Here is a 26591-nt window from a genome sequence, read left to right on the forward strand (position 1 = left end):
AGAGGCTTTGGGAGGCTTGGCACACCTGGTAAGAAATGGTGGAGGCTTGGGCGAGGCTGTGGCGGTGATGTGCAAGCTCTCAGGAAGTCATGTAGCCACAGCATACATGAATGGACAGGAAGAAGCAGGTGTACAGGATATCTCCTTAGGTCTTCTAACTCATGCAGCTAGATGAATGGGAATGCTCTTCACTGAGGCAGGGACACTGCAAGAGAACCAGGGTGTGAAGGAAGAGTGGAAGAAAACCATGAATTTGAGTTTGGATCTGTTACGTTAGAATGCTCCTGAGACATATGAATGAAGCTGTCATGTAGGCAGCAGGATATGTTCAGCTCAATGGAGAGGAGAGGACTAGGCCAGTGATAGAAATCTGAGACTAGTCTGCAATATAGACAATATTTGAAGCCATGAGTATGGAGAGAGGAGAGACTGGGAAGAGGAGAGGGCTTACGATGGAACTTTGCAGAATTCCAGTATTTAATGCATGGACTAAGGAGGATGACCCTGCCATGGATTCTGGGGAGGGGCAGTTCTTGGAGGTAGGATGAGGACTAAAATGTCATATCGTGGAAGCAACGTAATGGGAAAGAAAATACAGTAACTAATGCTAAGGCTTTCTGAAGTGGAGTCGAAGGTTGCAAGAGGATCGCACTCACACCTGCTGAACGTCAAACCAGGGGATGTTCCAATAGACTGGGTCAAACAACTGAAGTCAGCATCTGCTGGCCTTCAACACCTCAGCTGAGAGTACTCTCATTAACTAACCAATCACAACGGCTTTGTGATTTAGGATTTCTGCCTGGCCAATGAACTACTTCCGAAGATAACTTTTTATGACCATCCTCTATTTTAAAAATTCTCTCCTGCAGCCTGCTTTATGGGGCACTCTTCAGGGCTGCCCTGATCCGGTGTACCCCAGCTGCCATTTTTGTTTCCCAAATAAGTGCTATTTGCTTTGACCCGCGTGTCAATCTTTTCCTTAACAGTAAGATGATAGGTATGGCCCACAAAGAGTGCTGAGAGCTGCCATAAGGTTAGATGAGGCCTGAAAAAAATGCCCACTGGGTCTAGCACCATGGAGGCTGTTACTGACAAGACCTAGAGCCCCTTCAGTGGTGTGGCAGGAAGAGAAGCCAGATTGGGGAGGGCTGAGGACAGGGGTGGAAAAATGGATGCACCGAAGGTGGAGGACTTAGCCACGAAGCCTGGCTTTGAAGGGGGTGAGAGAAGTAGAAGTGAAGGAGGCTGTGGTGGAATTTTATTTTATTTATTTATTTATTTTTCAGAGATGGGGCCTCACTCTGGTCACCCAAGCTGAAGTGCAGTGGCACCACCTTGGCTCACTGCAGCCTCAACCTCTCGGACTCAAGTAATCCTCTCACCTCAGCCTCCTGAGCAGCTGGGACTATAGGCATGCACCACCATACCTAGCTAATTTTTAATTTTTGGTAGAGACGAGGTCTTTCTATGTTGCCCAGACCAGTCTCAAACTCCTGGGTTCAAGCTATCCTCCTCCCTTGGCCTCCCAAAGTGCTGGGCTTACTGTTATAAGCTCCCATACCTGGCCAAATTGTATTGTATTTTTTTCTCAGACGAGGGCTCACTCTGGCCCAGGCTGGAGTGCAGTGGCGCAAACTCGGCTCACTGCAACCTCTGCCTCTCAGGTTCAAGTGATTCTCCTGCCTCAGCCTCCCGAGTAGCTGGGACTACAGGGCACGTGCCACCACACCAGCTGATTTTTGTATTTTTAGTAGACATGGGGTTTCACCATGTTGGCCAGGCTGGTCTCGAACTCCTGACCTCAGGTGATCCACCCCTCCTCAGCCTCCCAAAGTGCTGGGATTATAGGTGTGAGCCACCACACCTGGCCCCAATTTTATTTTTTTAATGGAAGAAAATGGGGCATGTTTAATGGAAATAATCCAGATTAGATGGTGGGGGGTGGAGGGAGAAGCTGAATATATAAAAAGGGAGAGGCCCAATTGATAGTGCGTGAGTCTTGAGAAGGTGGGAGAGCTTGGGATCCAAGGGATGGAGGCGGCATTATTTTTGAGTAGAAGAGGAACAGCTCTTTACTGGGACAGTGGGGAAGCAGGACAGAGTGAGTTGCATGTAGATTTGCAATGTTCCGTATTGGAATTATAGAGGAGTTCCCAATTGATAGCTTTTGCTTATTCTTTCAAGTTGAGATACACTGAAGATGACTTATTTTAGTTTAAAATTTTACCTTTCATTGGGAGATTTGTCTTTGAACAGAGACAAATTCACAGACCCAAAGCATAAAGCTCCAGCTTTGGAATTCTAGTCATCAAAATTTTCGGTGGACACCCAGGGCATCTTGCCATCTTCACCAAGCAAAGCAGCCATCTGCTCGGCTCATTTTATGATCGATGTACCTGGTGCATCTATTAAGTATTGGTTAACATAGAAAGCTGAGCAGCAGAGCACGATGACGTGGTCACCTGTGTGAATCATCCCAAGGAGCTGCTAACTCCAAGAATCAAAGTCAAGATGCCTTCTGAATATACTGTATCTCCTTTGCTCCCACCTTGCCAGTAGATTTAATTAGTTGTATCTGATTAAAACTAACATTAAATTAAAAAAATTCCTGACTATATATTTAAATGTGATCACTTTGCTAGGTGTCAAAGGCAATAATTTTTGGAGATAAATTTTTACATATAATGAATCATCCGAAACTAAATGTTTAATGTACTTTCAAGGGATCTTAAGTAGCTTTGCTACTATATATGTGACCCTGGTTTATAAAATACGTCTGAGCGGCAAAATGGTTTCCATGCCTCAAATGGTTTTTTCTTTACCATGGACTATGGCTGAATGATTCTCCATTTACAGTGAACTGAAAAAATCTCTGGGTTCCTGTTTAAATGCCACATGCCATCAACTGCCATATGTGAGCCTTCTATTTTCTTTAAAAATTGAAGAATGGATCTTGCCTTTTTTTTTTTTCAGTCTGAACAATGCTGTCTCTACTGGTGACCATAAGAACTAATGAAATAAATTGAAGTTTTCTTTTTTGCATAGAAAGACTGAAAAAAACCAATAAAAGCCCAAAATAAAGGACACTTCAGTTTTGACCTTGGAAAAAGAAGACTGGTGGAGAACGTAGTGGCAAGATGCTTTAAATGTATGCAGAGCAGGCAGCATTGTCTTTGCACATTACAGCATCTCCCTAGAGAAGTGACAAAACCCTTGTAGGTTTGGTTGGTCTGACTTGTTGAGGCCAACAGAGATTAGTTCTGCTGTACAGAGCTAATGGGCTTTCTGCCGGTTCCAGAACACCAAGGTCACAGCTTTCATTAGCATTTACAACTGCTTATTGTTTTGAGGGCCTTGATTTTAAAGTCTGGATCTCTGAAACTGTATCTGCATTTCAGGACAAAGGAAAAACAGAATTAACTTGGGTTTTCTGCAACTCAGCACCAGAGAAAGGTAACTGCATTTTCAGACAGAAGGAAAGAGGAAATGCAAAAGTCTTCATAGAGAATGACAGGAAATAAGATCCTCTCTCCAAAAGTAGGAGGAGATGGGGTTTTCTAACAGGTATCCTAGAAGGAAGACTGAACAAGTGTAGATGGGCTTGGTGGGATCAGGGGAAAGGGAGAAGTGCTGAATTCTATCCCCTCTACATCCTTTGGAAACTTCCTCCTGAGAACCTATGAGTTCCATGAGGATTGGGGCATTTCTGTCTGGCCTTGGTTATTACTATATCCCCAGTTCCTAAGAGAGCATAGAGAGCATAATAGGTGCTCATTTAGTAACTATTTAATCCAGATCCCACCAGTTCAGATGCCACACATGCTCCTTGGATGATCCCATCAACACTCATGACTTCCAGTAGCATCAGTATGCTGATGTTTCCAAAATCTAAATCTCCAGTCATATTTTTAGTTCCTGGCCACCTTTCTAACTGCTGTCTTGTACTCCTATGGGCCATGAGACTTAAAGGGTCCCAGATGAATTAATTCATCTTCTTCCCCCACACATCTTCCCCTCCAAGTGGTCTTGCATGGAGTCCCAGTGAGATGCCCAGGCCATGAAACTGGGAATCATCCTGTCTGAACTTCACTCTTGATGGCCAATCAACCACCAAAAGTCTTATATCCAAACCATCTCTGATTCCATCTACCACCACCTTGGGAAAGCAGTCCATCAGCATCTCTCCCAGTTGCTGCCAGCCTATCCCACTCTGGTCCTCCTCCAGCCCATACAGAATGATCTTTCTAAGGGACTGATCTGATCACACCACTCTGTGCTTGAAAAGTAAGTATGCCTTTACAGTGCTCACAGGGCAGAGTCAAAACACTCAATGTTCTGAAAGATTCTTCACGATCTGGCTACCTGCCTGTCAAGAATCTGCCCATTCTGTCCTTCACCCAGAATGATCTCTTCTTGGTTCCTTCCAGATTTGCATGCCCTTCCTCATAGCCTTACCATTCTTTTCCTTCCTCTTTGTCTGGCTAACTGACAATAATCCCTAACATTATACCTTAAAGCTTCAGTATCACTTCCTCTGTCTGCTAATCTCTTGGTTTAGGTGTCCTACAGTGTGGAACAATATTCCTGCATGTTCCATACCCCAGTGCTTGTTTTACTTTCTTTTATTGCCTGTCCTATTCACCAGACAACAAGGTTTATGCTCTGTGAGGCCAGGGCCACCTCTGCCTCACTCACAACCAGGGATAGCTTCCTGTGCGTAGAAGCTGAGCAGGTGCACAGAACACCCTCCTACTCCACCCCTGCACAGAAGGGCTTCGTGCTTGGGGTTTAATGCTCTGTTGCCATTTCGAACTTTTCAATATTTTTTGATCTTTTCAACAAGGAACCTCTCACTTGTTCACCATGACATCTGCAGAGCCTGGCACAGAGTCTGGTAACTGGAGATGCTTAATGTTTGTGAAATAATTAAATGGATGCTACTTGGTGACTTTCCCTTACCTTTAACCTTTACCTCTTTCTTGGTTCTTTCCTTAGGGCAAACAACTGTATTGTCCATTAGAAATAAAACTCATTAAAATAACAACAAACGAACAAAGCTGTCCTCCTACGCCAGCCTCTTCCTCCAGCTCACCCCTCTCACCTGTCTGCTTTTGGCTGCCAGACCTCTCGAAAGGGTGGTCCAGGCTCGAGACCTCAATAACCCTCCAGTCTGGCTTCTGTTCACACAGCTCTACTGTGCTGGTTCTCAGCAGGGGTGATTTTGCCTCCTAGGATGCATTTGGTAATGTCTGAAGTTATTTTTGGTTGTTGCGATTGAGAGGGTGCTATTGGCATCCAGTAGATAGAGACCAGGGTGCTAAACATCTTCCAATGCATGGGACAGCCCCCACCACAAAGATCATTCAGTCCAAAGCATCAACAGTGCTTAGGTTGAGAAGCCCTGCTCTATTGAATCAATTCTTGATAAGGTCATCGATGATTTAATTGTCTAATCCAGTGGCCTTTTAGAGCCCTTGTTTTACTAAACCTTTCTCTATTATATGATAACTTTGACTAATAGTCTCATATTTTTCTCTTAATATTTCCTAGTTCCTGCTACTTAGCAGATCTCAGGTGTGATAAAAGCCCAGGGGTGCCCTATCCTTCCGAGTGGCTTTGGGCAGTATGATGCATGCCAGTCACCAGCTTGGGTCAGCCTGCTGTTTAACAAGTGTGAGATCTTGAATGAGATGGCATTCCTCTCTAAGCCTCAGCTTTTTCATCTCTGTGCGATGGAACAAAGAGAATACTTTAACTGCCAGTCCTGGTCAAAATTCCTAGTATTTTAGTGCTAAGAAGGGGCAGAGGAGAAGTTGGGAGGCGGGGAGGACATAGCTTGGTTGTTTTACTCCTCTGCTAACAGCCTTGCACCGCCTGACATTGCACTAAGAATAATGCTTGAATTCACTCCACACCACACCCTGGCCACTATGCCTCATTTACCTTCACTCCCTTATTCATAGTAGGACAACCCAGTAGCACATTCACGGTTTAGGGAAGCTGAGTTGCCTCCTCTGATTCTACCAGGCAGAGGTAGTAGTTCTGTCTATGGAGTTCCCCATCTTGACGATGGCCTTATCCATTACATTGATGATACCTGCGTACATGAAGATCTTCTCAGTTGGACGATGAATGCTCCAAAACCACCAATTACATCTTATTTATCTCTGTGTTCTTAGTACTTAGTACAGCAGCTGGCACATAATAGGGGCTCATTTGATTTTTTATGTTAAACAAATGAATAATCTCTCACCCCTCGTGGTGTGCCCATGGGATGAATGAGAATGCTGGGTGTATGAGAAGGCATTCCTGCCACAGAAGAGAGGCTGCTGGGAGGGCTGAACAGCAGTTTTGCTTTTATTCCTCAGTACTATGCCCTTTTCTCTCTGCAAACTGAGCAGAACAACTCTTAATACCATTAATCCGCACGGCCAGCTCTTCCCAGTCATTTCCGTCAATGATTTTCAAATTTCTGTCATTCCCCTCAAGCTAAGAACAGTTAGCCTGGCTAGAGGAGAGAGCACAGAGAGGGGAAGATGAACTGGGGCCCTGAGGCCCGCATCCTGGCCTGCCTGCACCACTCATCAGAAGGTCCCTTGAGCACATGACATCCCCTTACCCCTCCATGCCCAATTTCACTATATGACAAATGGTCATAATGACATCTAGCCCACCTGCTGTGTAGGACTGTCAGGAGGATCAAAGGAGAATTAGATGTGAAAGTCCCTTTTAAAAATAAGTATAAAGCATGAAATACTATTTTTGGTAACTTGAAAAAAAATCCCTTACCTGAAATAGATAAACAGGTTATGCTTAAAAGAGTATTTTTGGCTTTATTCTCTGGAGGCTATGACCCCAGTGCAATGGCCTGTGGCTAAGATGAGACACTGTGAGATAATAACCCAAAAAAGTACTGTAATATTGCTGGTCATGTTGAGTGGAAATCACTTTTGGAGTAATGATGGGACTGTGTGTATTACTAGGCATCAAATCCATTAAAAAACAAAACAGTAAGACGGTTGAGAGCCTGCACGGTGAACATTTTCAGTATTATTAGGATTATTGGACATAAACCCCATGTCAGGATGATTCCACTTTGAAAGAGTATCTGAGTTGTTATAACAGAAATGAAGGTAGTTAATAATAACAGAAATTAAGACAGTCGTTTCAACAAGGCTATTTTTACAAGAAGAATCCATCAAAATGAGTGCCAAAACATTGTGATGCCAAAAAGCTAGGAAGTACAGAATAAAAGACAAATCTCCAATGCTCCACCACTTTAAAGTGACTCAGGAGATTTGGTCACCTTTAACTTAACTCCTCCAACCATCCCTGTGTGTATTATGTGCCAGAAATTGGGCTAGGCTTTCAGTTAGAGCTATATATAAAAACAACATCAGCAAGAATGACCATGCACAGATGATTTAAAAAGCTCTGCCATCAAATATAGACCATGTTTTATCTTTGGTATTAGCTTCTCCTCACACCTTAAAAACTAAAATTTAGCCTTTGCTTTTCCCTGCTCCTTTCCAATAAAGAGCTCTACTAGGTACCTTTGGCAAAAAATTAACTTTCTTTCTAGGAGCACAAAGTATTTTGTAAATAACCCTCTGTCAGAGCCTTCAACAAGCTTAACATGATCTGATCAAGGGAAAAGACTGAGGCAAAACTAGTGCAGGGCCACCACTGCTAATCATCACACTTCACTAGACTAGTGGGAAGAAAAACCACACTGAACTTAGAACTGCAAGCCCATTGCTGGTCCTCTTCCTACAGCATTTTGTCTCTTTTCCTGATCTCTGCTGTTTCCCATGGTTTCTATGTTAGTAGTTCTCAATCCCATAGCACCTTAGAATAACCTGTGTTACCTTAAACCTGGGCCACATTCTTAACCAATTGAAACAGAATGTATGAAAGTAGAGCTTAAGCACTGGTTTTTTTTTTTTTTCTTTTAAGATGGTGTCTCTCTCTGTCGCCCAGGCTAGAGTGCAGTGGCATGATCTCAGCTCACTACAACCTCCGCCTCCCAGGTTCAAGCAATCCTCTTGCCTCCCCTAGAAGCTGGAATTACAGGCATGCACCACCATGCCCAGCTAATTTTTGTATTTTTAGTAGAGATGGGTTTTTGCCGTGTTGGCCAGGCTGGTCTTGAACTCCTGACCTCAGGTGATCCATCCGCCTCGGCCTCCCAAAGTGCTAGGATTACAGGCACGAGCCACTGCTCCCGGCCTGTTGTATTTTTTTTTTTTTTTTTTTTTTTTTTTTTTTTAAGCCTCCCAGGTAATTCAAACCTGCACTGAGGACTGTGAAGAATCCCAGGTCAGTGCTTCTCACAGTGTGTTCCCCAGCATCGGCATCACCTGGGTGCTCTTTAATCTGTAAACCACTGGGCTCTGGAGCTATTGAATCAGAAGGTCTGAGAGTGGGGCACAGCCATCTGTGCTGTTTTTACAAGCTCTCTCCAGGAGATGCACGTGCATGCTAAAGTTTGAGAACAGCAGCTCTAGATGCTATCATAAAAGGTTGAAGGAGGCTGCTTCAATAGGTGGGTGGACATGTAAGCAGGTAAGGTTAGAGAGATGTGAAGATTTGGAGACAGCCTGCATATGACTACTGAAAAGACGGAGGTCACTGAGCAATAAGGAAAGAAATAGCATGCGCAAAGTGTCAGCCTCCATCTACAAGGGAAAAAGTGAGATTTGTGTTCTATCCTGTGGAAATAAGAAGATCCCAGAGGAGTCAAGAGCTATGATTTAGACCAATGGGTTTAACCTTTATTTATTTTATTTTATTTCCATTTTACTTAATTCAATATGATTTAAGATATATCTGTTGAACCTTTTCCAGATAAGGTGCTGGATGGGTGGGAATTAGAAAGATGATTATGATGTATAATAAAGCTCTATGAAGTTAGGGATTGATATGGTTTGGATCTGTGTCCCCACCCAAATCTCATGTTCAATTGTAACACCCAGTGTTGGAGGTGCAGCCTGGTGGGCGGTGACTGGATCATGGGGGTGGTTTCTCACGAATGGCTTAGGACCATTCCCTTGGTGCTGTTCTTCTGATAGTGAATGAGTTCTCATGAGATCTGGTTGTTGAAAAGTGTGTGGTACCTCCTCCTCTCTCTCTTGCTCCTGCCCCTGCCATGTAAGATGCTTCACTCCCCCTTTGTTTTCTGCCATGACTGGCAGCTTCCTGAGGAGTCCCCAGAAGCAGAAGCTGCTATGCTTCCTGTACAGCCTGCAGAACCAGGAGCCAATTCAATCTCTTTTCTTTAAAAATTACCCAGTCTCAGGTATTTCTTTGTAAGCAGTTCAAGAAAAGACTAATACAGAAATTTGAAACTGAAGAGTAGGGTATTGCTATAAAGATACCTGGATATGTGGAAGTGACTTTGGAACTGGGTAATGATCAGAGATTGGAAGAGTGTGTAGGGCTCAGAAGAAGAGAGGAAGATGAGGGAACATTTGGAACTTCCTAGAGACTGGTTGAATGGCTGTGACCAAAATGCTCATAGTGATATGGACAGTGAAGGCCAGGATGATGAAATCTCAAATGGAAATGAGAAACTTATTGGGAACTGGGGCAAAGGTCACTTTTGTTATGCTTTAGTAAAGAACTTGGCTGCACTGTGCCCCTGCCCTAGGGATCTGTGGAACTTTGAACTTGAGAGTGATGATTTAGAGTATCTGGCAGAAGAAATTTCTAAGCAGCCAAATTCAAAATGTAGCCTGGCTGCTTCTAACGATATATGCTGACATGCATGAGCAAAAAAATGACCTAAAACTGGAACTTATATTTAAAGGAGAAACAGGGTAAAAGTGGAAACTTTGCAGCCTGGCCATGTGGTAGAAGAGAAAAGCCCATTTTCAGGGGAGGAATTCAAGTAGGCTGCAGAAATTTGTATAAGTAAAAAGGAACTAAGTCCTAATAGCCAAGACAATGGGGAATATACCTGGAAGGCATTTCAGAGACCTTCACAGCAGCTCCTCCCATCACAGGCCCAGAGGCCTAGGAAGGAAGAATGGTTTCATGGGCCAGGCCTAGGGCCCCGCTGCCTTGTGCAGCCTTGGGACACTGCTCCCCACATCTCAGTCACTCTAGCTCTAGCCATGGCTCAAAGGGGCCCAGGTATAGCTCAGGCTCCTGCTTCAGAGGGTGCAAACTGTATGCCTTGGTGGCTTCCATGTCATGGTAAGCCTGTGGGTGTGCAGAGTACAAGAATTGAGGCCTAGACTTTAGAGGATGTATGGAAAAGCCTGGTGTCCAGGCAGAAGCCTGCTGGAGGGGCAGAGCCCTCATGGAGAACCTCTACTAGGGCAGCGCAGAGGGAAAATGTGGGGTTGGAGCCCCCACACAGCATCCCCACTGGGGCACTGCCTAGTGGAGCTGTGAGAAGAGGGCCACTGTCCTCTAGGCCCCAGAAGATCCACTGGCAGCTTGCACCCTATGCCTAGAAAAGCTACAGGCACTCAACGTCAGTCCATGAGAGCAGCTGTGGAGACTAAACCATGAAAAGCCACAGAGGAAGCATTGGCCAAGGCTTTGGGAGCCCACTCTCCACACCAGTGTGGCTGGGATGTGGGACATGGAGTCAAAAGAGATTTAGGAGCATTAAGATTTAATGACTGCCCTGCTGGGTTTAGGACTTACACGGAGCCTGTAGCCCCTTTCTTTTGGCTGATATTTCCCTTTTGGAATGGAAGTATTTACCCAATGCCTATACCCCCATGTATATCTTGGAAATAACTAAGTTGTTTTTGATTTTACAGGTTCATAGGCAGAAGGGACTAGCCTTGTCTCAGATGAGACTTTTGAGTTAATGTTGGAATGAGTGAAGATGGGGATTGGTGGGAAGGAATGATTTTATTTTGCAATATGAGAAGGACATGAGATTTGGGAGGCACCAGGGGTAGAATGATAATTGTTTGGATCTGTGTCCCTACCCAAATCTCATGTTCAATTGTAATACCCAGTGTTGGAGGTGGGACTTGGTGGGAGGTGATTGAATGATGGGAGCAGTTTCTCAAGAATGGGTTAGCACCATCCCCTTGGTGTTGTTCTCCTGATAGTGAATGAGTTCTCATGAGATCTGGTTGTTTAAAAGTGTGTGGCATGTTCCCCTCACTGCCTCTTGCTCCTGTTTCTAGCATGTATGACACCTTGTACCCACTTTGTTTCCTGCCGTGATTGGAAATTTCCTGAGGCCTCCCCAGAAGCAGAAGCCGCTATGCTTCCTGTGCAGCCTGCAGAATCAGAAGCCAATTAAACCTCTTTTCTTTGTAAATTACCCAGTCTCAGGCATTTCTTTATAGCAGTGCAAGAATGGACTAATACAGAGATGTGTTGCTTTCCTGCCTTGGGGAGCTAAGAGGTGGGTCTTTCTCAGTTCAGAATTTATGTCCTCTCTTGACTTGTTGCATATAAGAATTTCCTGCCTATCTATAATGTCTTTATATAAAAATAGATAAGTAGTCTATTGCCTTCTTGGCTCTTATGGAAGATGCAACTAACAGTAATCTACATGAGTCACACTGAAAAACAGGTACAGTTCATTTGTCAACTCTGGTTGGTTGGTAAAGGCAGCCTGGAGCTCTGTGTTGAGAAGGATTCTGAAGCCTGCCCACACCTTCATAATTAGTTCTGTTGTAAATAAACCCTCCTCAGGTTATCATAATTAGGAACCATCTGTTTCCTGCTGGAACCTTGACTGATGGGAAGATCATGATAGAGAACGTCTTCCTTTTTGATGAAGGTATTCAGATTTGAGACACTAAGGATATCCAAAGAGGAAGGAGACATGTGCTTTGATAGTCATATAACCATATCAATCCTGGTGATCAACAGTGACAGATAATGGCAATCAGATTAGATGATCTTTGCACCATTTCTCTTTAAGGATAGAGAGTTACACTGGGCCCAATACTCCAACTAAGAGGACTAAGCCAAAAAATATTCAGATGACTTATAAAAGTTTTCCATGTCACAAAAATACATAACCTCTAATGTTTGCAAATTACCTCAGTTAATTCTGGGATACCCCAGTTGGGTTTTTTTAAAATTTATTTTATTTTTGAAATGGAGTCTTGCTCTGTTGCCCAGGCTGGAGTGTGGTGTTGCAATCTTAGCTCACTGCAACCTCTGCCTCCCAGGTTCAAGTGATTCTCCCACCTCAGCCTCCTGAGTAGCTGGGACTACAGGCATACGCCACGACGCCTGGCTAATTTTTGTATTTTTAGTAGAGATAGACTTTCACCATGTTAGCCAGGCTGGTCTTGAACTTCAGACCTCAGGCAATCTGCTTGCCTCGGCCTCCCAAAATGCTGGATTACAGGGGTGAGCCACTGCACCCAGCCACCCCAGTTGGTTTCTAATGTGTGTCCCAAATCAAGTCTGCAATTATCAAATGGCATTGGGCATTTTCCTCCTTTACTGTCTTAGCCCTTTAGTGAGGTCTCCCAGCAATGCCTAATCACTGCCACTGCCCAACGTGGAGGCACAGATGTCCACGTCCATGCAGCTGACCTCCCGCGGGAAAGGAGACTGCTAGTGGACCCAGGATACACCCACCAAACATGCCCACCACTGTGGGCATGCTTAGGCTCTGCTGAGTCTAAAGCAGGTCTTTTGCTGAGATTCAGATGGTGGTGGGCATCCAGATTTCCTTTTCTTAACTGAAGGCTTACCCTAGGTATCACTGTACTTATTGTCCTTACTTCTCTAAGCAGTGTTGCTTCTGATGGTTACAGAACTCTGGAGCAAGGACAGAGTGATCAAACAAAGAGAGGAAGTTCTGGCGTTCGCTATAGAGAGGGACTGCCATGGGCAATATTGTGGTTAGGTTGATATGCACAGCCCAGACAACAGAAAAATGTCATCATTCATTCATTTAGTCACAAAGTACCATGGTTCTAGATTTCTCCAATGCCTGTGCTTAGTTGGGCCTCAGTAAACAACACATGCACCCACCAGTCATTTTTCAAAGATAAGCAAGGGATGAAACATTAAAAATAGGCAACAAGGTGCCTCCTTCCATGTCTTTCTCTGACTGCAACACGTGGATTCCTCCTAGGAGCTACAGAACATGTGCAGCACATGTTTTTTAAATGTCACCCGTAAAGGGCCAATCTCTCACTTTGGGGCGATCACACTTCCCAAGGAGAGGGCTGAGGATAGAGGGTGGGCAAGAAGCCAGGAGACGGGTGGCAGGAATCCCGATCCTTTCCCTCCTCATTCAATGGGGCCACAGCTATTTTCCTTCCAGCTGTCTCCCAAAGTCTCTTCTGAACTTCTGTTTCTGGAAACAATAAAACTCAAGTTCAGATGAGATCTCATGCTATTTAGAAACCTGGAAAGGAAAACACAAAAACCCCAAGGAGTCTCAGATGCTCAAGTGGAGGGGGGTTTTGGCTGCATTATTTTGCTAAGTTTTCTATAATTCTCCTTTAATAAAAGTCTCATTTTCCCTACTCTTTCCTGACCCATGGTCCATAAATTTAAACATAAAGCTTCATTTTTAAGCCAATAGCCTTGTAGCCCAAAGGAATGGTTTGAATATAGATACGCTCATTAATCTCTAAGTGTTTTCCTGCGGCCCGATACTCTTTCACAAAATACATTTTTCTGCAGATGTGACACAACAACAAAGAGACCCCTCTCCTGTCCCCCAAAACTTTTTTTTTTTGTTTAACAGCAGCATGGCAGATTTTAGGAATGTCTAACCAGTCTAGATTTGTATTTTTGCATTCTTTGAAAATTGGTTAATTATAATGAGATCAGGACAGATGGAATTTTAATAATGGGAATAATGGAGTGAGTTATTTATCCAGGAAAGGATCTATTTATATGGGAAAGGGAAAGAAGGAAAAGAATGGAAAATGGAGAGTCAAATGGAAGTTTCAAATAGACTTTATCCTTTTTCTTTTTTGGACTTTTTTCTTTTCTTTCTTTTTTTTTTTCTTTTCTTTTCTTTTTTTTTTTTTTTTTTGAGACAGGATCTTGCTCTGTTGCTCAGGCTGGAGTGCAGTGGCACGATCTTGGTTCACTGCAACCTCTGTCTCCCAGGCGCCTGACTAATTTTTTGTTCTATTTTTTTGTAAAGGCAGGGGTTTGCCATGTTGCTCAGGCTGGTCTAAAACTCCTAAGCTCAGGCGATCCGCCCACCTCAGCCTTCCAAAGTGCTGGGATTATGGGCATAAATCACCGTGCCTGGCCTTTTCTTTCTTTCTTTTTTTTTAAGAGGCAGGGTCTTGTTCTGTTGTTCAGGCTGGAGTACAGTGGTACAATCACAGCTCACTGCAGCCTCAAACGGCTGAGCTCAAGTGATCCTCCCACTTCAGCCTCCCCAGTAGCTGGGACTAAAGGTGTGTGCCACCATGCCCAGCTAATTTTTAAATTTTTGTAGAGATGGGGATCTTGCTATGTTGCTCAGGCTGGTCTTGAACTCCTGGCCTCAGGCAATCCTCCAGCCTCAGCCTCTCAATCCCCTTATTATAGAAATAAATTTAAATTATTTTTCACTAATTCTTCAGCTAATCTACTCAATGGCTTGAGAGAGCCCTTGAGAGCAGAGATAATTGCTTTCAAATAGGAGATGCAAAGAGAGGCTGAATTTAGAGCTGGTATCTGCCATAGGACTGTTAGATCTCAGCCTGGCACACATTAGTCCATGTTCTCTTCTCTTCCTTATGGTTTTCTGTTTTGTTTCCTCACATTCTGGTCACATCAGATACACTCAACACACATATGCACCATGCATACATCCCCACCCTCCCCTATACGAGGTCAGACAGACATCAGAGACCACAGCACCCCCAGCACATGGGCAGGCAGTTTCTTGATGCTGAAATGCCCCAGCTGGAGGCCAGGGAGAACGTGGACAGATCCTATTTGCAGCCCTGCACCCGTGACTGTAATGTCCCTCTCAGGGAGCACCAGCCAAACCACCTCCTGCAGTGAAAATAAACACCCTCCTCCATCCTGAGGGAACGACTGACTGTGTAACGTTCCCCTCAGTCACAGGAGCCATCTCCTTCTAGGACAGCGCCCGCCTATGGCCAGCATCCCACCCGATGTGTCTCTAACAAGAGGTCACTGGGAGGCTGAGCGTGCCTGGCAGGCAGAATCCTACACACAGCAGACAGGGACACACAGCCACTCGGGGGCCTGAAAGCTTGCCCTTCTCGGGTGGCTGCCACTCACGGGAGAGGCATGTGGACCACGCACAGGGACCACTGTCAGTAGCTCCTTTCACTGATCAGAAGATCGATGTGTGTGTGTGTGTGTGTGTGTGTGTGTGTGTGTGTGTGTGTGTAAAATGGACATGTTTTCTTCATACAGTAAGTGTCATGTAGAGGATGTGTCAGGCTCCCTTCACCACAGTGTTACATACATCCCAAGCATATTCCACGGGTTTGCAATTGGCCAGAGCTCTTGCCACACGTCTTCCTATCTGTGTGACACTGCATTTGTGCACCACCTGTCTTGAGGCTAGACCTGTCTTGCACCCAAGGAGTCATGTTGTAGTATCTGGCTCTTACTCGCTGGAGACCCTCCTTCTAGCCCCCACCTTTTCCTGCAGGACTTGGAATCTAGCTTCAGCTGCAAAAGCAGGAACATACTTTTCATGCCTGCTGATATTTGTTTTCAAGCTAAGCCTGCCTGGCATGGCTGTGGCCTTCCTTTCTTAAGGACAACACACATTTTCTGCTTACACAGATTCCTTCTCTCAGTCTGTCTGCACAGCCAGTCCCTTCTTATCTGGTCGGCAGCTGAGCTGAGCTGCTTTCAGTGATACCTGGTTGTCCTTGAAGTAGCTTTTCTAACTGCTCAGGTAATAGATCAAGTTTGAAAAACTGGACCATATTCCCAGCACAATCTGTATGCTATATGATGCTTCACAGGCGGAACTGGACTAAGAAGTAAAGGTAAATGGGATCATTCTGATGATTAGAGTAATGAGCACAAAGGAAATCCCTATGTGTGAGAGGATGAATTTAGTTTCTTTCTCCAATGGAGGTATTTCAGGCACATGCACTTTCTAAATAGATCTAGGATCAACACTGTGAGAGCAAGGCCACATTCTCTAATGTCCTCAGTCTAGGTCCTTAAATGGCTCATTTCTTTTTTCTTCAAAGGGCCAGATAGTAAATACTTTGGGTTTGTGGGCCATACAGTTTCTGTTGCAGCTACTCAACTCTGCCATTATGGTGTGTAAGCAGCCACAGAGAGTAGGTAAATGAATGAGTGTAACTGTGTTCCAATAAAGCTTTATTGACAAAGACAGGCAGTGGGGTGGGTTCAGTCTGTGGGCCACAACTGGTGGGCCCCTACCATGGAGTGTCACCAATGTCTGAAAAATATTTCCTTGAAGCTTCAGCCAGTGGAGCAGAACCACCTAAATGGTCATAACTTACAAGATAGAAATTATTTTGGTTCCCCAGTGAAAAATGAAATGGGTGATTCTTTAGTCACCATACTTTTTTTTTTTTTTTTTTTTTTTGAGACGGAGTTTTGCTCTGTTGCCCAGGCTAGAGTGCAGTGGTGCAATCTTGGCTCATTGCAACCTCCGCGTCCCAGGTTCAAGTGATCCTCCTGCCTCAGCCTCCTGAGTAGCTGGGATTACAGGTGCCTGCCACCACATCCGGCTAATTTTTGTAATTTTAGTAGAGATGAGGTTTCACCATGTTAGCCAGACTGGTCTTGAACTCCTGACCTTAGGTGATCCACCTGCCTTGGCCTCCCAAAGTGCTGGGATTACAGGCGTGAACCACCGCGCCTGGCCTAGTCACCATACATTTTAGTGTAGTTCATAACCCTGACCAGAAAGATGTAATCTGCTGGGGCCTTTAACACACTAGACCACCTGTCCCCAACCTTTTTGGCACCAGGGACTGGTTTCATGGAAGACAATTTTTCTATGGATGGGAGTTTGGGGGCAAGGTGGTTTCAGGGTTTGGGGTGATTCCACCTCAGATCATCAGGCGTAAGTTAGAGTCTCATAAGGAACGTGCAACCTAGATCCCTCGCATGCACGGTTCACAATAGGGTTTGCGCTCCTATGAGAATCTAACGCCGCCACTGATCTGACAGGAGGCGGGGCTCAGGCAGTAATGCTCACTTCCGCCACTCATCTGCTGTGGGGCCTGTTTTCTAACAGGCCACAGACTGATACCAGCCCACAGCCTGGGGGTTGGGGACCCCTGCACGAGCATGGCCAAAAGGCTACAAAGAATAATGCTGATAGGCCACGAACAGTTAATCAAACCTTTAAAAATGGTACAATTAGGAACTATGGCTGGCAAGGGAGGACGGAAGACCTAACTTCTCCTCCTCTTGTTCTTCATCATCCTTATCCTCAATAAAATATCTAGAAGACATTATAGCTTATGCATTGGCTTTGCTTAGTTGGCACACGATTTTGATGTTTGCAGAGTGCTTTTTATGCCAACTTTCTCTCCGCTGTGGCTTCCAGTCTTCTGTCCCTTGCTAGTGCTTTAGTCCACACATGCGGATTAGATTTTTGGTAGCTCTGCAGTCAGATCAGAGCTGCAGGGATGTGGCTGCAGCTGTGAGTTCCTTCACTTATGGCAGCTAAAGGCATGCTTCTCCCAATATGAGGTATTGCCCCGTCTACTAATTGGCCTTACAATGATGATTTATCTCCTCTAACATGGTCTCTCACTTTGGGGCTTTGCGATCACCTCAACATGAGGATAACCGTGATCACACGCAAGAGAGCAGAATTTCCCCCTATATCAAGTTTATTTGCCAAACAGGCAGTTTGAAAGATTTTATAGAAATGACGAGTTTTCACGTTCAAAACATGTTCCATAGAATTTTACAAATACCTCGATGCTATATTATAAACAAATTAATGCACAGAGATCACTTAATATGTGATATATATTTATGATACATTTTAACTAATTTCTTAGGTAGCCTGCAGCTGACATGATACAATGTTTTTCATTGTTTTGTTTTGAATGAATGAGCTCATTTTACTTTTGCCTAGACAAAGCCATATGCATTCACAGTTTCCTCCCGGGAGCTGCCTGAGCATATCCCAGTGGCTCTGTTTGCTGACTGTGTGAAGAGAATCAGATTTCACAGGCTGTGGCCCCAGATGGCTCTGTTCATTAAGAACTGTGAAGAGAGAGGGAAACTTGACAGAGAACCACCACAGAGCGAGGGCCAAGGCTGCTCAGCAGAGATGCTTCAAGGATGTGCTGGACTGATATGGCAGGCTTCAGGGAGAAGCTGCCCGCTCACAGTTCCATGAATATAAAGGCAGTGGCGAGTAACTGAAGGAGGATGTGCTGAGGGCTCCACCTGAAATGCCACATTAACCAGGCTGCTTTGGGTAGAATGGGCAGGTGGTAGATTCACTGGTTGAACCAACTTTGTAGATGGTAGCTCCTTCATAACGTCATTTAAAATTTTTGTTATTTTTTTAAAGAGGCAGGGTCTCACTCTGTTGCCCAGGCTGGAGTGCAGTGGCTATTCACAGGTGTGATCATTGCAGACTACAACCTCGAAGTCCTGACCTCAAGGGATTCTCTAGCCTCAGCCTCCCGAGCAGCATGCCTAGGTGCATGCCTAGCTTCCACAATGTCGTGTTAATACATAGGAAGATGCAATTATCTGTCTTGGCATCTTTTAAGAGGGAACTTGGGCTGGGCGTGGTGGCTCACGCCTGTAATCCCAGCACTTTGGGAGGCCAAGGCGGGCAGATCACCTGAGGTCAGGAGTTCGAGATCAGCCTGGCCAACGTGGTAAAACCCCGTGTTTACTAAAAATACAAAAATTAGCCAGGCATGGTGGCCGGCGCCTGTAATCTCAGCTTCTTGGGAGGCTGAGGCAGGAGAATCGCTTTAACCCAGGAGACGGAGGATGCAGTGAGCTGAGATGGCGCCACTGCACTCCAGCCTGGGTGACAAAAATGAAACTCTGTCACACACACACGCACACACACACACGAGGGAACTTGATAAGTTACACTGTGAAGATAAGCAAAATGAGGAAAATCCTAACAGTCAAAAGGACGGTTGGATTTACCGGAGAGGCAAACCTCTTTTCAATACACTGATGACCTGTCTACACCCACTGTTTATCTGTCTACCTATTTCTTTTCAAAGGAACTAAAGAGGCTGCCCATTTTGAATAACTATTGTTTTAATGAGTTGAAGGGCACAGAAGATCAAATTTTCATGAACGTACTTCCTAAAATAGAAGTGTATTCACTTATATTTCAAAGGAATTGCTTTTAGAATTAGAGGAAAAGCGATTTTCCAGGGTTGTATCTTTGGATGCTTTTCCCTGTTTACATTCTGCCTCAAAATTACTATTTAGTTAGGCATGTATGCAATTTTTGAGGCCATTATAAAAGGCTTGGCATCCCAAGAGGAGTGAAATGAACATAATGAAGATAAATAAAATGAATTACTCCTATTAGCATTTTGCATGAGATTCGAGGTGTTTCGCTAGTAAACAAAGATACATGGGAACACGTGAAGAACCACTGTACTGCAGATTTCTCAGTTGTAATCTCGTTCTGCTCTTTAAATATTCAGGTCCATGTGCAAGCTCTGTATAGGGGCTACAGAAAAATCATATCCCATCAAGCCTGAAGCCAAATTTGGTGGGTGAGGGAGAAGGAGCACTATATGCAATGGAAATTATAGATTGGAAATGCCAACTTCACCACTGAAACAAAGAACAGATAATTCTTAATAAGTATAGATGATTAGAGTTTCATTTATCATTTGAAAGAATCACAAGAATAGGCCAACTCTAAATTAAGGTGCCAGCAAAAAATTTTCCAGAGTACCTGCCTAGTTTTCAAAATGATGAATGAGACTTTGCTCAGCTGTAATGAACCATCAGCCATCCATGTAGGGAAACATCTTTTGCTCGCACATTTAACTTCAGTGTTCTTTTGGCTAAGTGGGATCAAGGAAGATCGTGGTGGCTGTGAAAGAATGTACCTATGGGAGAATTCAATGATTCTTTTACATGGGCCTTTGATAACTGAATATGTTTTTTAAAGATTTCACTCAAAACCTCCACATTATTTATTTATTTTTCTTTTGAGAAAATCAACTGAGATATATGAGTTGTTATGGTTGCTAACAAACAACTGGCCTGTTTCTTCCACTAAAACGTGATCTATTTCTCTCTCTTTTTTGAGAGATATTAATTTTAAGCACGGACTGGGTCAGAGGACTTTATTTTAAATCCTAGTTTGTCAGAAATTACTGTGTGAACTTGGCTAGTAGTGTAGCCTCTATCAACCGTTTAGCTGTAAAATTAAGGCTAGATGCAGTGATAGTAAATGTCCATTTCAGTTCTAAAATGTTCTATTACACTCTGAGATCCTAATGATACAGTTGTGAAGTGGGTGCAGAAACTCACCAAAGAACTGGGATACCTGGCTAGCTATATGCAGGAGATTGAAACTGGACCTCCTCCTTACACCATATACAAAAATCAACTCGAGATAGATTAAAAGACTTAAAACCTAAAACTAAAAAACCTTGGAAGATAATCTAGGAAATACCATTCTGAACACAAGACCTGGCGAAGATTTCATGAAGATGCCAAAAGCAATTGCAATGAAAATAAAAATTGACAAATGGCACCTAATTAAACCAAAGAGCTTCTGTACAGCAAAAGAAACTGTCAACAGAGTAAACAGACAAGCTACAGAGTGGGAGAAAATATTTGCAAACTATACATCCAACAAAGGTCTAATATCCAGCATCTATAAGAAACTTAAATTTACAAGCAAAAAACAACCCCATTAAAAAGGACATGAACAGACACTTTTCAAAAACAGAAATCCATGTGGCCAACAAACATGAAAAAATGCTCAACATCATTAATTATTAGAGAAATGAAAATCAAAACCACATATCATCTCATACCAGTCGGAATGTCTATTATTAAAAAGTCAAAAAATAATAGATGCTGGCGAGGTTGTGGGGAAAAGAGAATGCTTACATGCTGCTGGTGGGATTGTAAACAGCCATTGTGGAAAGCAGTTGCTATTTCTCAAAGAACTTAAAACAGAACTACCCGTCAACCTTGCAATCCCGTTACTGGGTATATACCCAAAGGAATAGAAATCATTCCACTATAAAGACACATGCACATGTGTGTTCATCACAGCACTATTCACTGCCCGCAGTGAAGACATGGAATCAACCTAAATGCCCATCAATGGCAGACTGGATAAAGAAAATGTGGTACATATACACCATGGAATACTATGCAGCCATAAAAAAGAATGAGATCATGTTCTTTGCAGTAACATGGATGGAGCTGGAGGCCATTATCCTAAGCAAGCTAACACAGGAACAGAAAACCGAATACCACATGTTCTCACTTATAAGCAGGATCTAAACACTGAGTACAGAAAGACAAAAAAGGAAGCAGCAGGCACTGGGGCCTCCATGAGGGTGGAGGGTAGGAGCAGGTTGAGGATCAAAAAACTACCAAACTGCCTATCAGGTACCATGCTTATTACCTGGGTGACAAAATAATTTGTAAACCAAACCCCCACTATATGCAATTTATCTCTATAATAAACCTGCACATGTACCCTTGAACCTAAGGTTTTTTTTCTTTTAAAAGAAACTCACTAAAGAGTTTCCAACAAGTCATAGGCCCAAGGTCCACACAGTGACAAAAATCTCTGAGCCAGTCTGAAAGGCCTAGACGAGATATTTGAATATTCCATGCAGTAAAATTGCCTTTTAGCCAAGGTTTAGGCCATTAGTTGAATGCTTCATAAAATGATTTAAATCAGAGTTTCTTCATTGCCTCCTGGTAAGGTCACAAGTGACTGAGAAATCCTTTCACGGTAAAATTATGAGAGAAATGACACATCTCTGTGGCTGTTTTAAGCTTATAAGTGGTTAAAAGTTTGTAGAAAAGAAAAAAATAACATCTTGCAAAAAAAAAAAGTGGTCTGACAACTCAAGTTGCAGTTGTTCACATTAATGCACAAGTTTAAGAGGAAAAAACCCTCAGAATCAGATGTTTAAATTATTCAGTGTTTACATCATCAGAGCCCTGACTCATTCCCATTCTTTTGGGGGATATTTTAAAGGAAAAAAAAATGGCAAGAGAAATAATCTAAAATACATCCACACCCATAAAAGAATTTGCTACAGAGAGACCTTCACCTTCTTCACGGAACTTGCTGTGTCTTTTCCAGATGAAACCAGAAAACAGTAAGCATACCGTGACTCACTCATCTCAACCTTCTGAGAAGCATAATTATCTAGCTGCCTCTTAAATAACACCCATTACAGAGCTGTGCACACAGTTGGTGCTTAATCAGTAGTTTCCAATTGAATCAATTGGCTGAAGCTGAGGTTCCCATGTTCTCCCTTAGTAACTTGTCTCCCTGGAAATGTAACCTTAAACTCATATAAAACAAACTCACTCGAGCTGAAGGTCCACTGTTCCTTTTTGTGATTTCTCAGTTGTAGTTAAGCTAGTTTTTCCTTTAAGCAAAAGCAATGTTGATTTTTTTGAGTCTGTTTTCTCAATTGATATCATTTTGATTTGCATAAGTTGCTTTACTAAACTTAGCCTTAGGTGCAAATTCATTGATACAGACCATGGGCATTAGTGACCTCCATGCACTCGCCCCAAGACAGACCCCTCTGGCAGTCCAGGTGATATGCTCCATTCAGATGTACCTGGTGCCCCTGAATTCCAACTGCTAATTGTGGAAAGTCTTTCAATCAAGTCTCTTACAGCTGTGACAATTCCTTTACACAACTGCAAGAATCGTGACCTAAAGACCTGTGTGGCAACTGTAGGCTCAGTGGAATTGTGGAAAAGGTCCTTTATGCTCATCCAACACTGCGTGTGCTTCTCTATGTTTTCCACACTCCCTTGAAGTGAGATTGGGTTCTGACGAATGGACTGTGAGCAGAAGTGATGTGTGTGCCTCCTCTACGTGCTCTTCCCTTGCTATTGAGATTGGAGCCATGTGTTCTAGAAGTATGTAATGGCTATCTGACGGATCAAGGCTACCAGATGCACATTAGGCTTAACTGCAGTGAGAAATAAACCTGTGCTGCTTTAGGTGACTGGGATTTAGGATTTTCCTGTTAGGGCAACTAGCATTACTTATTCTTTTTTTTTTTTTTTTTTTTTTTTTTTTGAGATAGAATCCCACTCTGTTGCCCAGACTGGAGGAGTGCAGTGGTGCAAACTCAGCTCACTGCAACCTCTGTCTCCTCGGTTCAAGTGATTCTCCTGCCTCAGCTTCCCAAGTAGCTGGGACTACAGGCCTGTGCCACCACACCTGGCTAGTTTTTTTTTTTTTTTTTCTTTGCATTTTTAATAGAGATGGGGTTTTACCTTGTTGGCCAGGCTGGTCTTGAACTCCTGATATCAAGTGATCCACCTGCCTCGGCCTCCCAAAATGCTGCGATTACAGGTGTGAGTCACTGTACCCACCCAGCATTACTTATTCTAATAAGAGTCTAGCATGATACAGTATTCAGACTCACCAGGAGAGGGAAGGAACTAGCATTCATTATCTACTACAATTGAAAGCCTTACTCATTTGGTGCTCTGGATGACCTTGTGTGGGAGGTCCATCTTACAGACGTGGAAACTAAGGCTTGACAGGGGCCCAGCTAGTAAGTGGTGAAGAGCTTTCAAGCTCAGGTCCAGCTCCAAAGTCTTTGATTTCTCTTCTTACTAGCCCACTGCTTCTCAAACTTTAGTGTGCATCAGAATCATGCTGGTTAAAATGCAGATTCCTGCACACCACCTCCCACCCGGCCCACGAATTTCCGATTCTGAGTCTGGGGCGGGGCCTGAGGCTATGCATTTTCAACAAATCCCCAGGGGATGCTGATGCTGTTAGCCCAAGGGCCACACCAGGAGAACCACTGCATTGGACCTCTGTTCCCCACATTGCAACAGGCACAGGTATTACTGAAATGCAATAAAAAAGCCCAGTTAATCCTGAGATAGAAGAACATCTCCTTTCCTCTTCTTCATTCCATGCCTTATCTCTCCCTTGAGGACATTTGCACGTACAAGCTTGACCCACTGCTCTAGAACTCTATGGTCCACCAAGATACCTACCAAACCACAGGTCCTTGGGAGGGAAGCTGTGTTCAACATAAAAACTCAACCAAACTAAACATTTTTTCCAGTGGGTTTGCCAGAAATAGGAAAACCCTGGATTTGGAAGATGTGCTTCTCTTTGCCCTTTATCATCTCTGAGATCATTGGTTCAGTTTCCTCATCTGCAGAATGGGATTCCCTGTAGCGGCCGCCTTGCAGGGTTGCAAGGAGATTATTAGATGAGGTGCTGATGGGGAAACACTTTATCTACAGCAACAGGCTTTAAAGTTATATATGGCACGTATCAGGGACCTTCTCTCTGAGAGGTCTTTAAATGTAGATGGGTTGATTCTTCTTTCACTTAGCCAAACATCCTAGCCGGGTACAGTGGCTCACGCCTGTCATCTCAGCTCTTTAGGAGGCTGAGGTCAGTGGATCACTTGAGGCCAGGAGTTTGAGACCAGCCCAACCAACAGGTTGAAACCCCGTTTCTACTAAAAATACAAAAATTAGCCAGGTGTGGTGGCACACGCCTGTAGTCCCAGCTACTTGGGAGGCTGAGGCACGACAATCACTTGAACCTGGGGCGGGTGGAGGTTGCAGTGAGCCAAGATTGCGCCACTGCACTCCAGCCTGGGCAACAAAGTCAGACTCCATCTCAAAACAGAACAAAACAAAACAAAAACAAAAAAACCCACAACGAATATCCTAAGAAACACAGCCTGTCTTTCTGCCATCTGCTTAGATTAACAACAAACAAGAACAATCATTACAGATTAGGGGAAAATCACCTGAGAACAAAAAGGGGTTGTGAGTAATAAACAGCTCAGTCTTTGAAGCTTCCTCTTCATCTACCCTAAGAAGAGCTTCTTAAAACGTGACCATGCAGCCCAGAAGATTCATCCATTCCCTGCTTAGTCTGCAGTTGAGTATAGCTGTGCTCTCCCCACCCCCTGCACCCAAAATTTGAAATGCTGCTGGAATAATCAGTTGTTTTAAAAAGCTATGAAATAGAAAACAAAGTAAGACTCACAACCTCCAAGAATGGCCACTTTTTTTTTTTAAAAAGAACCTTTGCAAGTTTAAACACTAAGATCGATCGTGTTCCCACTGGGTAAAAGGCAGCTCTTTGTCCACCACACTTACTATATCACTGAAAAATGTACAGACTGCCGGGGCAGCCGCAAGTCACAGATGCAGAGAACTAACGGTGCTCTCCAAGATGTGGCTCTGCTCCTCAACATGTAGTACTGGGCGTGCAGACTGGGCCTCCTCTCCTCCTGACACACAGGCATGCACAAACACACAGAGTCAAGGCTCAGAAACTCTGTCCTAGCAACAGGATGTCAAGAGTGCAGTCTTTGTTGCAGCTCTTAACAGCTAGAGGCTGGGGTGAGAGGGCAAGAGGCCGTGCACATCCCTGCAAGGGCTCTGAGACTTGTTCAATGGCTGTAGGTCCCTGTGATGGCCGTGACCCATGGCTCAATGCCAGAACCTCTACATGTGTGGTTTTGAAGTTTTATTCTACCTCCTTCCAATGTGTCTTGCTCAAATCTTCTTATCCAGACAGCTTTCTCACCTTCCATTGATTTTTTTTTTAAATAAGCCCCAGTGAACATGTGGTTTCTTTAACTTTCTATCAAACACGTAGTGTTACAGCCTGAGCTCATCTGAGCACCTTTCAGAAGATGTCAGCATTCCCGAAGGACTCTCAAAAAGGATTTTCTATTGCGTGCAGTGAGTTCATAAAAGATGTCAAATTATCTGAAAGCAGCTTAGCTACACTAAGTCCATGCATTTGTGGTACAAATATTGTAGGACTCAATAAATACATTCAAGTCATGCTCACCCTGACGTGACTTGCTCCCAACACACAATTGCAGTTTGGTGACTGGCGTTTTCCTTCAGTTTTATGGAAGGTCTCAGAATCCTCCCAGTTTTATGGGAAGTCTCCCTGGCCTGAGCCACTCCCACCCAGGCTTTGTGGATCTGAAGATGAGCGAATACCAGCGCCATCTTTCCATTTCTCTCTTGCGCCCTCTAAGCTGTGCCCCACTCCCTGCTCCTCCATAGCTGAGATGACGATGATGAGGAGGAGGATGATGATGATGGTGATGATAATGGTGCACAGCCACAAGGGCTAGGCCTGCAAGCATGGCCTCCAAAACTTCACTCCAGTTTATTTTCTTTCCTTTTTTCTTTGGAGTGGTAATTCACAGTCACATGTATCCAGGGACACTAAGTAAGTCCAAGCTGAATTGACATCATAGAGCCTTTTATTGTTCTTCCCATTTTTAGAAAGTGTTTCTGCAGCAGAAGAAATTACCTAGCCCGGGGAGATGCCAGCTCACACTCAGCGTTAGTCCTTAGACTCCTGGGGAGACACTATTTGGCACTTTGGAGCTAGGTGTCGGTGTGTCACACTCACCGCACCAACCTTCCCCAGCCATAAACACTGCACAAACTACATTTAGAAGTCAAGATTACTG

At 43.9% G+C, this 26591-nt stretch overlaps 2 protein-coding genes across 13 annotated transcripts in view; one reads left to right on the forward strand and one right to left on the reverse strand.

The window, feature by feature from the left end:
• TBC1D7 (TBC1 domain family member 7) overlaps positions 1-11293 on the forward strand; it is a 78143-nt gene extending 66850 nt beyond the window's left edge. For both annotated transcript variants that reach the window (XM_063632897.1, XM_063632901.1), the window contains exon 9: positions 11154-11293. The gene's annotated coding sequence lies outside the window, so the exon portion shown is untranslated. The remainder of the gene's footprint in view (positions 1-11153) is intronic.
• Positions 1-26591, reverse strand: part of PHACTR1 (phosphatase and actin regulator 1) — a 584673-nt gene that overhangs the window by 23651 nt on the left and 534431 nt on the right. The window lies entirely within an intron of this gene.

This window comes from Symphalangus syndactylus, chromosome 23 (assembly GCF_028878055.3).
Source record: "Symphalangus syndactylus isolate Jambi chromosome 23, NHGRI_mSymSyn1-v2.1_pri, whole genome shotgun sequence".
Lineage (NCBI taxonomy): Eukaryota > Metazoa > Chordata > Mammalia > Primates > Hylobatidae > Symphalangus > Symphalangus syndactylus.